The 10459-nt window shown below is 35.9% G+C and overlaps 1 non-coding gene across 1 annotated transcript; it reads right to left on the reverse strand.

The window, feature by feature from the left end:
- Positions 1-3276: 3276 nt before the first annotated feature.
- LOC123596589 lies at positions 3277-3380 on the reverse strand. The gene has a single exon (XR_006711758.1). It is a non-coding gene; the product is annotated as a U6 spliceosomal RNA (small nuclear RNA).
- Positions 3381-10459: the final 7079 nt, after the last annotated feature.

A 10459-nucleotide genomic window follows, 5' to 3' on the forward strand; every position in this document is an offset into this window, starting at 1 on the left:
GCTTAGAGGCTACTGGAAAGTTCAATGATCTTCAGGGTGAGATTTCCAGGAACCCTAAATACCTATACGCAGTCTTCTCACTTAATGTGAACATTATGTTATATTGTGTTTCTGATCTAAAATTTTTTTAACATTACATTTCAACAAGAAAAAAATTCTAATATTTCAGCTAATCCACAGGAGAATTTATGATGAGGAACATGCCATTACCAACATTAAAAAAAAATCATTGGTGTGGAAAATTCATGAAAGATTTTAAGACTTATAATGCTTTTGTAGGATTAAGATGATACGATATTAAGGAACTAAGAAGACTTTTTCCAGTAGGTATAATTACACTAATAAAAGAGATTTATTTCTTAAGCAAGACTGCTTCAAAAGGATGTCATCCTTGTTCATAATTCTTATTTTAAAACAAATCCTTCTTTTCAAAGGTCTCAGAGATTATTAGTTACAAATGAGTAAACTGATCTGATTACTTATTACTTATTCTCCTATACATGGAGATATGAAAACATACACATAAAACTTTCATTGACCTTTCCTTGCCCTAAAGCATAATAACACTTGTTGCCACAACTTAATGTGTGGTATGTGTTAATTCAGGGTTGCAGGACTTTATCTTCACCATCGTCAACCAAAAAGCATAAATATATTGCAAAAGTTCCTTATGTCTTATATTCAAACTCTTTAAAATGTTTCTCTTTATTTGGAAATGAAAGTTTTTGGACAAAACAGGCAATAGGAGTTATTTTCATAAACATTTATGCTACTTTTCTCTTGGATTTAATAGAAAAAGTCAGTAACATTATTATGTATAGTCAGGGACCATTTATTATTTCCCAGATGAGCCCTGAGGCTTCTTCTTATACTTTGGTATATTCATCTCTCTCTCTTCATCTCTTCTTTAACTTTTCATCTTCATCTCTTCATGCCCATATGCAGTTCTAGTCCTTATCTGCTCCATGATTTCCCTTCCTCACCGAACAATTTTGTTTTAAAAGAATAAAGGAAAGGAAGTAAAAGCACTTCATGTTTAATTATATGCAATTTTATTTTAAACCTCTCTTTTGCTTGTAACCCTCCCTGTGAGTCCAGTCCTTGGGGGTTCAGGGGTTCATGTGCTTGTTAAGAAAAAAAAAACTAGGGGCGCCTGGGTGGCGCAGTCGGTTAAGCGTCCGACTTCAGCCAGGTCACGATCTCGCGGTCCGTGAGTTCGAGCCCCGCGTCGGGCTCTGGGCTGATGGCTCAGAGCCTGGAGCCTGTTTCCGATTCTGTGTCTCCCTCTCTCTCTGCCCCTCCCCCGTTCATGCTCTGTCTCTCTCTGTCCCAAAAATGAATAAACGTTGAAAAAATTTAAAAAAAAAAGAAAAAAAAAACTAGGGGCGCCTGGGTGGCTCAGTCGGTTGAGCATCTGACTTCAGCTCAGGTCACGTTCTTGCGGTTTTTGAGTTCGAGCCCCACATCGGGCTCTGCTCTGACAGCTCAGAGCCTGGAGCTGCTTCGGATTCTGTGTCTCCCTCTCTCTCTGCCGCTCCCCTGCTCATGCTCTGTCTCTCTCTGTCTCAAAAATAAATAAAGCATTAAAAAAAATTTTAGAAATAAAAAGGCCTTGAAAACAGTAAAAAAAAATTGTCTAAAGAGTATTGAGGGACTTCACGTAAAACTGGTACAGCTATAGGAAGCTTCTCTCAGCTACAGAATCACTTCTAACCTTATAAAATGTGATACTATTTACTTTATTCAAAACTTCAAGATTGTTTTTAATTTGATTTGCCTATTGAGAGCAAGGCAATATTTAATCGGCCTCTGTTTCCTGATCTTTTTCCTCCCTTGCTTCCTAGAGGTGTACATGGCATGTTCTCACATCCTGTTACCAACATTAATATATGTCACCCTTGCAAATTGTCCTTCATGACTCGTCCTCCATCCACTACTGCAGAGTTGTCTAGTTTGATGTAATCTTGGCTACTGTAAATTTACATTAGTTCACATTATGTCTTTTTTTTTTTTTTGACAAAATGCAAAGCACCCTGTCCAACTTTCAGCCCTGTCATAGGACACGAGAGGAAGCTGGCAACTGTATGTGAAACACATGGTGAGTCCCCAACATTCATCAATTAATGACCGGAATGCAAAGCCGTTTAAACAAGGAGAGAAATAGGCTCCGGTGTCCAAAGGAAAAAACAAAACAAAACAGCGAAAATAAGATTATATGGTTTGAAGTCCAAAGGATAATTTTCAAAGCTTAAACAAATGATTTACAAAGAATAATTTCAGTTTCCATAAAAGCGAGAACTTCTGAAAGCTGGAGACTGAGAAATTAGGAAGTGCCTGTGGCGGCCGGGGAAAAGTTGTGCTACTGGGAGCATATATAAAGCAACAAGGTCTTTACCTCTTCGCCAGCAATAAATCCAGAGAGATTATTTGTGCAAAGGTCAATTTGGATACAAATTCTGATCTTTGGAGAGAAAAAATTAAAAGCCTAATCCATGGGTACTGAAAGAAAATAGAGGTCCGTCAGTCAAATGTGTAATTTCACAGAAGAGCAAACTGAGATATTCATTTTTGAAAGTATAACCCTCTTGGAGTATCTCTTAATTCTACTTTCTCTGTTCTCAACCTTTATTACTTGCCTTTGGCACAACACTTTGCCAAACTACAAATAAAATGATGTGACTGGCATATAATTATTATAACTGAAGAAAGAACAAAAAAACCTTTATATTACATGTTAACTATGCTTACAAAGAGAAGGTCCTACAGAAACTAAGAATGACTTTCAGGAACTCTGCCTCCCTCCCATACTTTTCAATGTGAAATTTTCCCAAATTGAGAAAAAAAAATCTAAAATTTAGAAAAAAAATTTAATTATCATCTGAATGAAGTTCTAAATCCAGTTTTCAGATGATTTTTATTACAAAACAATTTTAAAATTTTAGATTTTTTTTCTGATTCAAAGATATATACATATAAAATTTGTAAAAGAAAAAAGCTAATGAAGATAAATAAAAGAAAACAATCAGACTCCCAACAGTACATTTTGATGCAGTTTCTCCCATTTATTCTTATGCTTATTGAAATCATTTTTTCTTTTCTTTCCTTTTCTTTTCTTTTTTCTTTTCTTTTCTTTTTTCTCCTCTCCCGTCCCCTCCCTTCCTCTCCTCTTCCTTTCCTTTCCTTTCCTTTCCTTTCCTTTCCTTTCCCTTCCCTTCCCTTCCCTTCCTCTCCTCTCCTCTCCTCTCCTCTCCTCTGCTTTTCTTTCCTCTTCTTCTTTTACATATGGAACGCTTCACAAATTTGTGTATCATCCTTGCACAAGGGCCATACAAAATTCTGTATCATTCCAATTTTAGTATACATGCTGCTGAAGCAAGCACTATTGACATAATTTTCTACATACGGATTTGTAATCTATTCTATAATTTAAACAAAATTTTAGGATAGTTTTTCTATGTGTTTAATGTTCAATTTATTTTAAAAGGTGCGTAAAATTTTATCATGTGGAGATACCAGTGTGTGTGTGTGTGTGTGCGTGTGTGTGACCTCCACCTCCATCATTTATTCCAGAATTTTTTCTATTTGAAAGATAAGTTTTAAACATTTTTAGATAAAGTCTTTCCATTAAATTGTAAAGAATTACCTTCTTAGGAGGGATGATTAGAAGGTACTAACATGCGTAAGGTCCATTTGCTTTCTATAAATCTTTCACCAGTTTATACTCTCCCACTAGTGTGTGAGAATGCCTGCCTCACTTCAGTTTTGCCAGTAATGAGTCCTATAGACCAAATATTTGACAATAGCAGGCTCGAAAAGTCATTGGCTAATTTAAAAAAGCCAGTTAAAGTAGGAAGCATAAAACTTTTTTATATAAACTTGAAGTGCATATATGTACATTAACTTGCCTGTGTTGATTTAGAGCCAAGGGCTTTGATTTATCTCTTTGCTGTCACCTGTCTTATATAAACTACATCCATTTGACATCGCTGTAATTTTCAGTTTTTGGTTTTTTTTTTGAAATGAAGCAAGAAATCAAGGATAGTGACAGAAAACTTCTGGCCTTTGAAGGAAAAAAGTTGCCTTCATTTTTGTGTGTGTGTTGTTTCATCCAAATTGGTCTTGACATAAGTTGTATTAGGTAGTTCACCTTTACTCGTTTCAAAGCATGCAATTGAATGGATTAGCTAGCTTTTCAGGGGAGAGTAAATACAGCTAGGTGGTCTTCATGATCTTTTTATTTAGTGATGAACATGCCCTATATCCCATTATTTTTGGAGTAGAAACTCCAATGTAAAGTACAGTAAGATAAACGCTAAAAATGATATCCAGAAGGCCTCTTGTCTTTGTGTTATTGGGCACACAGCACAGTCTTGACTTGGGCAGATGGCTATTGTAAGAGCTTTGAGTCTGTACCTACTGCAACAGGTATTCTCTTACTTTTCATCATAAATACGTTCAAAACTGATAATATATGTGAATACCATTATTTTCTGTAAAAATACTCTCTGGTATAAAGTTCTATGCATAATAATATATATTAAAAGACACACTGCCCACCTACACTTCATTGTGAAAGTCTGATAAGAGATCAACAATTCACTCTACTTGGAAGTAATCAACTTATTATTTTCTGACATTTAAAAATATTTAAAGGGTATTACGAATATTGCTGCAATAAACAGAGTGGTTCATATATCTTTTTTGAGTTAGTGATGTGTCCATTGATCTACCAGTAGAGAATGAGGATGTAGTGTGTGTATATGTATATATATCTATACATATCTATATATACATATCTATATATATACACACATATACATATCTATATATACATATCTATATATATACACACATATACATATCTATATATACATATACATATCTATATATATACACACATACACATATCTATATATACATATACATATGTACATACACATATACATATCTATATATACATATACACATATACATATCTATATATACATATACACACTACACAGTCATAAAAAAGATAAGATCATGCCATTTGTGATAATGTGGATGGATCCAGAGAGTATTAATCTAAGTCAAATAAGTTAGAATCAGAAAGACAAACACCATATGAGTTCATTTATATGTGAAATCTAAAAAACAAAATAAATGCATAAACAAACAAACAAAAAGCAGAATCATACCTCTAAACACAGAGAACAAACCAATACTCGGCAGAAGGGAGGGGATGGGGTATTAGGCAAAATGGGTGAAAGGCAGAGGGAGATACAGGCTTTCAGTTACGGAATGAATAAATCACAGGAATAAAAGGCACAGCATAAGGAAAATAATAAATAATATTGTGATAGTGTTGTATGGTGCCCAAAGGTAGCCACACTTGTGATGAACAATTTTATTTACTAAAATTATTTAAAGAGATTGTTAATTATTGCCAGGAGAAATGAGAAACTCTGTTTTAAAAATACTTTTGCCTATAACCAGAAAGTTTAGATTTTAAGAGTACTTAAAACTTTCTATATTTTACTGCTTAAGCCTGAACCATTCTATTTCTATTTTTTTAATTAAAATTCTATGTTTTAAAATCCTTTCTTTTAAGCTGATGTTTATTTATTTTGAGTGCGAGGTAGAGACCAAATGCAGTAGGGGTGGAGAGAGAGGGAAACAGAATCCCAAGCAGGTTCCGTGCTGTCAGTGCAAAGCTGGATGCAGGGCTCAAACTCACAAACCACGAGATCATGACCTGAGCCAAAGTCAAGAGCCAGACACTTAACTGACTGAGCCACCCAAGCATCCCTCTAAATTCTTATATTATTGATCAAGGTTAACTTTTATTGATATATGTGGATATAAAAGAATAAAAACATAACTTTTAGCATTATATGGATTCAAAAATTTAATATTTAAAAAAAATTCCCCCCCTTGTGCTTTATTTGTACCAAAACCCAAATGCTGAATGACTAATTGCAATTATTTTCTCAGCAAGATCTTTTAAATATTTTCAGTAACTCATTTAACCACAGAAGAATGACAAGAAAGGTAAGTAGTGGAACTATTTATTCTTAAGCACTTATGAGTATAAATTTCATTATTAATTTCGAATACTTTCTTGTAGCATTTTTCAGAAGATCATCCAGATCTTTCAGAACTTGAAGTTCTGATCGATTTTCTTTTGCCTTATATCTATAGTCTTTTTACTAAGGGACGATCTACAGTATTATTTATTTTTATGCATTCTGTTATTCCTGTTAAATGTAAATACCCGAGTAAAATGAGGAAAATGACAGTGCTGAGCTGGCAGGATGCCTGACCATTCCCCTGCAAGAAGTTGCTAGGTATGAGGAGGAACACAGTGGCCAAAAACATGGGCCAAAGAGAAATCCCTCTCCCTGGAGAAAGGCCACGGAGATCTGAGTGCTGCAACCAGACTTCCGGGACTGCATCCTACTTCATCCTTAACGATGACCGTGATGGCGGTGACGATGACAATGACCATGACCGCTGGCACTGAGGAACTGTTATTAAACTGCAAGCCCCCAGCTAAAGGCTGTACAGCATTATGCCATTGAGGGTCTCACAGCAACTTCGTGGATAAGACATGGATGAGGAAATTAATGATCGGAAAGACTAAGTACCTTGCCCAGTGTCGCACACGGAGCTGGCGATAGACCCAGAATTCTCATGGATTTTTGAGACCACACTCTTCTCGTTTTTCACTCTCTGTGTCTTCCAGCACATCATCGTCCTCTGCCAGGTTTCAGAAGCCGAAATGCCTCCAGACTTGGTTCTAAGCCCCCTTTCCTCACTCTCTATCTCCATCAAGATAGGTTCAATGATTGACTGTGGACTAATAACTTCAAAGTGAAAAAGTCTCCCTCGATTTTATCTTCTTAGCTCCAAGTACATTTATCCCATGGTCATTGTGAAGATAAAATACATAGAAATTCATGACGCTTGCGAGTATGTTACCTTATATGACAAAAGAGAATTTACAATTGTTATTAAATTAAAGATTTTGAAAAAAGGGAGATTATTCTGGGTTATCTGGTGTGCCCATTATAATGATAAGAGTCCTGATATGAGGGAGGCAAGAGTGTCAAAATCAGAGACAGATGATGGGATGATGGAGGCAGAGCTTGGAATGAAGTGCTTTGAAGATGAAGAAAGTGGCCTGAGCCAAGGAGTACAGGGGACCTCCAGAACCTGGAAAAGGCAAGAAGGTGAGTTCTTCCCTGAAGTGTCCACAAGGAACACAGCCCTGCCAATACCTTGATTTTAGCTTGGTGAGACCCATTTTGGACTTCTTTGTGTTCTTTTAAGCCACTAAGTTTGTGGTAATTTGTTACAACAGCAATAGAAAGCTTATAGTCTTAGAAACGATAACTTGTACTTACATGCTTCAGTCATATACTACTTAATATGTTAAACTAATGCCAAACAGTAACTTTTGTACAGTAAGGAACAATTCTTATATCTCAGTTTTGTAAACTCTTTATTATGCTTCTTCTCGTGACATTGGACAACATGGATCCTCTTTTTGTGTGTCTTAAATTTTAATTTCTAAAAGGACATTAACTGGGGCCCTCTGCTGGCTCGGTTGGCTGAGCATCTGACTTGATTTTGGCTCAGGTCATGATCACCTGGTTCCTGGGATGGAGCGAGCCATGTGTTGGGACTGTCAGCCCAGAGCCCGCTTGGGATTCTCTCTCTCAATCCTTCTCTCTCTGCTCCTACCCCACTCATGTGCATGCTCTATCTCTCTCTCAACATAAATAAACACTAAAAACATAATACAAATAAGAGGATATTAACTTATGAAAACTTAATCAATATAGTCTTAAAGTGTTGTAGAATACTTCTATGAATTAAACTGTTTACGGGGCGCCTGCGTGGCGCAGTCGGTTAAGCGTCCGACTTCAGCCAGGTCACGATCTCGCGGTCCGTGAGTTCGAGCCCCGCATCAGGCTCTGGGCTGATGGCTCAGAGCCTGGAGCCTGTGTCTGATTCTGTGTCTCCCTCTCTCTCTGCCCCTCCCCCGTTCATGCTCTGTCTCTCTCTGTCCCAAAAATAAATAAACGTTGAAAAAAAAATTAAAAAATAAATAAAAAAAAAATAAACTGTTTGCATTTCAAAATAATTCAAGGAGAAATGAGATCTTGCAGAGGTATTTGTTTGTTAGAACAGATTTCAATTATAACCAGAATGTGAATAGTGAGCAGATTCTCCAGCATATTTAAAAATCACTTGTTCTTGGGGCATCTGGATGGCTCAGTCGGTTGGGCAGCACGGGTCATGATCCCATGGTCTGTGGGTTCGAGCCCTGTGTCGGGTTCTGGGCTGGCAGCTCAGAGCCTGGAGCCTGCTTCAGATTCAGTGTCTCCCTCTCTCTCTTCTCCTCCCCCCATTGTGTTCTATCAAAAATAAATATACATTAAAAATTTTTTAAAAGTCAATTATTCTTGTACTTGAAAGTCAATAAGAAAAAGGAGGACTTTAAAATGTGAAGAATTTTGTAAGGAAGATAGTGATAGTGAGAAATTATTAAGAAAAATATTCAAAAAAAAAAAAAAAGAAAAATATTCAGACCCAGAAGACTCAACACAATATTGAAAGACAAAAACAAAATTGGAGAACTGATGTTATCTGACTTCAAGATTTACTACTACTATAAAGCCACAACAACCCAGACAGTGTGGTACTGGTGAAAAACACAGACAAATAGGTCAGTGGAACACAACAGAGAACTCAGAAATATATTTACATTCATACAGTCAACGGATATTTCACAAAGGAGCAAAAGGCAATACAACAGAGCAAAGATATTTTTCTTAACAAATGGTGTGGGAACAACCAGACATCCACGTGTAAAAAAAAATCTAGATGCATAATACACATCCTTCATAAAAAAATAATCAAAATGTAGCTATGCTTAAATATAAAATACGAAATTATAAAACTCCCAAAATATAACAGAGGAGAAAAAGACAATACCTGAGGTACAATTCATGAAAGGAATAGTGGATAAGCTGGACTTACTTAAATCAAAACCTCTGCTCTGCTAAGGACAACGTCAAGAAGACAAACCACAGACTGTGAGAAAATATTTGCAAAAGACACATCTGATAAAGAATTATTGTTCAAAATATGCAAAGAACACTTAAAACTCAACAATGAGAAAGCAAGCAATCCAATTTAAAAATGGGCCAAAGACCTTAACAGACACTTTAACAAATAAAATGTAGTAATGAAGAATAAGTACCTGAAAAGGTGATTTACATCGTATGTCATTAGGGAAGTGAAAATTAAAACACAAAAAACCCTGAGAAACTCCTACCCACCTATTAGAAGGACCAAAATCCAGAACACCCAGTACCAAATACTGAGGATATGGCACAACAAGAACTCTCATACATTGCTGCTGGGGATGCTAATAATATAGCCACTTTGGAAGACAGTGTGGTGATTTCTTATAAAACTAAACTTACTATATGATCCTATAATCATGTTTCTTGGTATTTTCCCAGAGAAGTTGAAAACTTTTGTCTATACAAATATCTGCACATAGATCTTTATGGCACTTGCATCTGTAATTTCCAAAATTCGAAAGCAACGGAGATGTCCTTCGGTAGGTGACTTGATAAACAAAATGGTACCTGAGAAATGAGCTATCAAGACATAAAAAGACATGGAGAAACTTAAGTGCATATTATTAAGTGAAATAAGCCAATCTCAAATGGCTGCATACTGTATATTCCAACTATGTGACGTTTTGGGAAAGGCCACATCGTGGAAACAATAAAAAGATTAGTGGTTGCCCAACGAGTATGTCTAGGGGAAGAGATGAATAGTCAGAGCAGAGAGAATTTTTATGGCAGTAAAAATACTCTATGTGACATTGTAATGATGGATATGTATCATTGCACATCTTTCCAAACCCACTGATACAGTGAACTTGAAGGTAAGCTACAGACTTTGGATGATTATGATGTGTCAGTGCAGGCTCATTGTTGGTTAAAATGTACCATTCTAGTGAGTGATATTGATGATCGATCAGAGAGGCTATACAGGTATGGGAAATCTCTTTACTTCCTTCTCAATTGTATTTTAAATCTAAAGCTGTTCTAAAAAATTAAATAAAGAAAAAATATTCATGGACGAATTTATATTTCAAAGTCTTCTGAAATAATTGTCCAGGAAAAAATTTTAATGTTTCCTATTTTCATCCTCTAAAAGCAATTGAGATGTTTTTTTTTTTTGGGGGGGGGGTGGAGGGGGGTAGCTGAGTTGTAGTTCTATCCATATAAGAAAGATCAAGCCATAACCCAGAAGTTTACTTCTAGCCCTATGATTAGATCCAATTTATATGTAATGGCGATTTTACATCAATTAACACCTAGTGCAGAATGAAAGCAATTTTTATAATAAAGTTTATTTATTTATTGTGATAGAGAGAGAGTGCACATGAGCA

Source organism: Leopardus geoffroyi, chromosome B1 (assembly GCF_018350155.1).
Source record: "Leopardus geoffroyi isolate Oge1 chromosome B1, O.geoffroyi_Oge1_pat1.0, whole genome shotgun sequence".
Lineage (NCBI taxonomy): Eukaryota > Metazoa > Chordata > Mammalia > Carnivora > Felidae > Leopardus > Leopardus geoffroyi.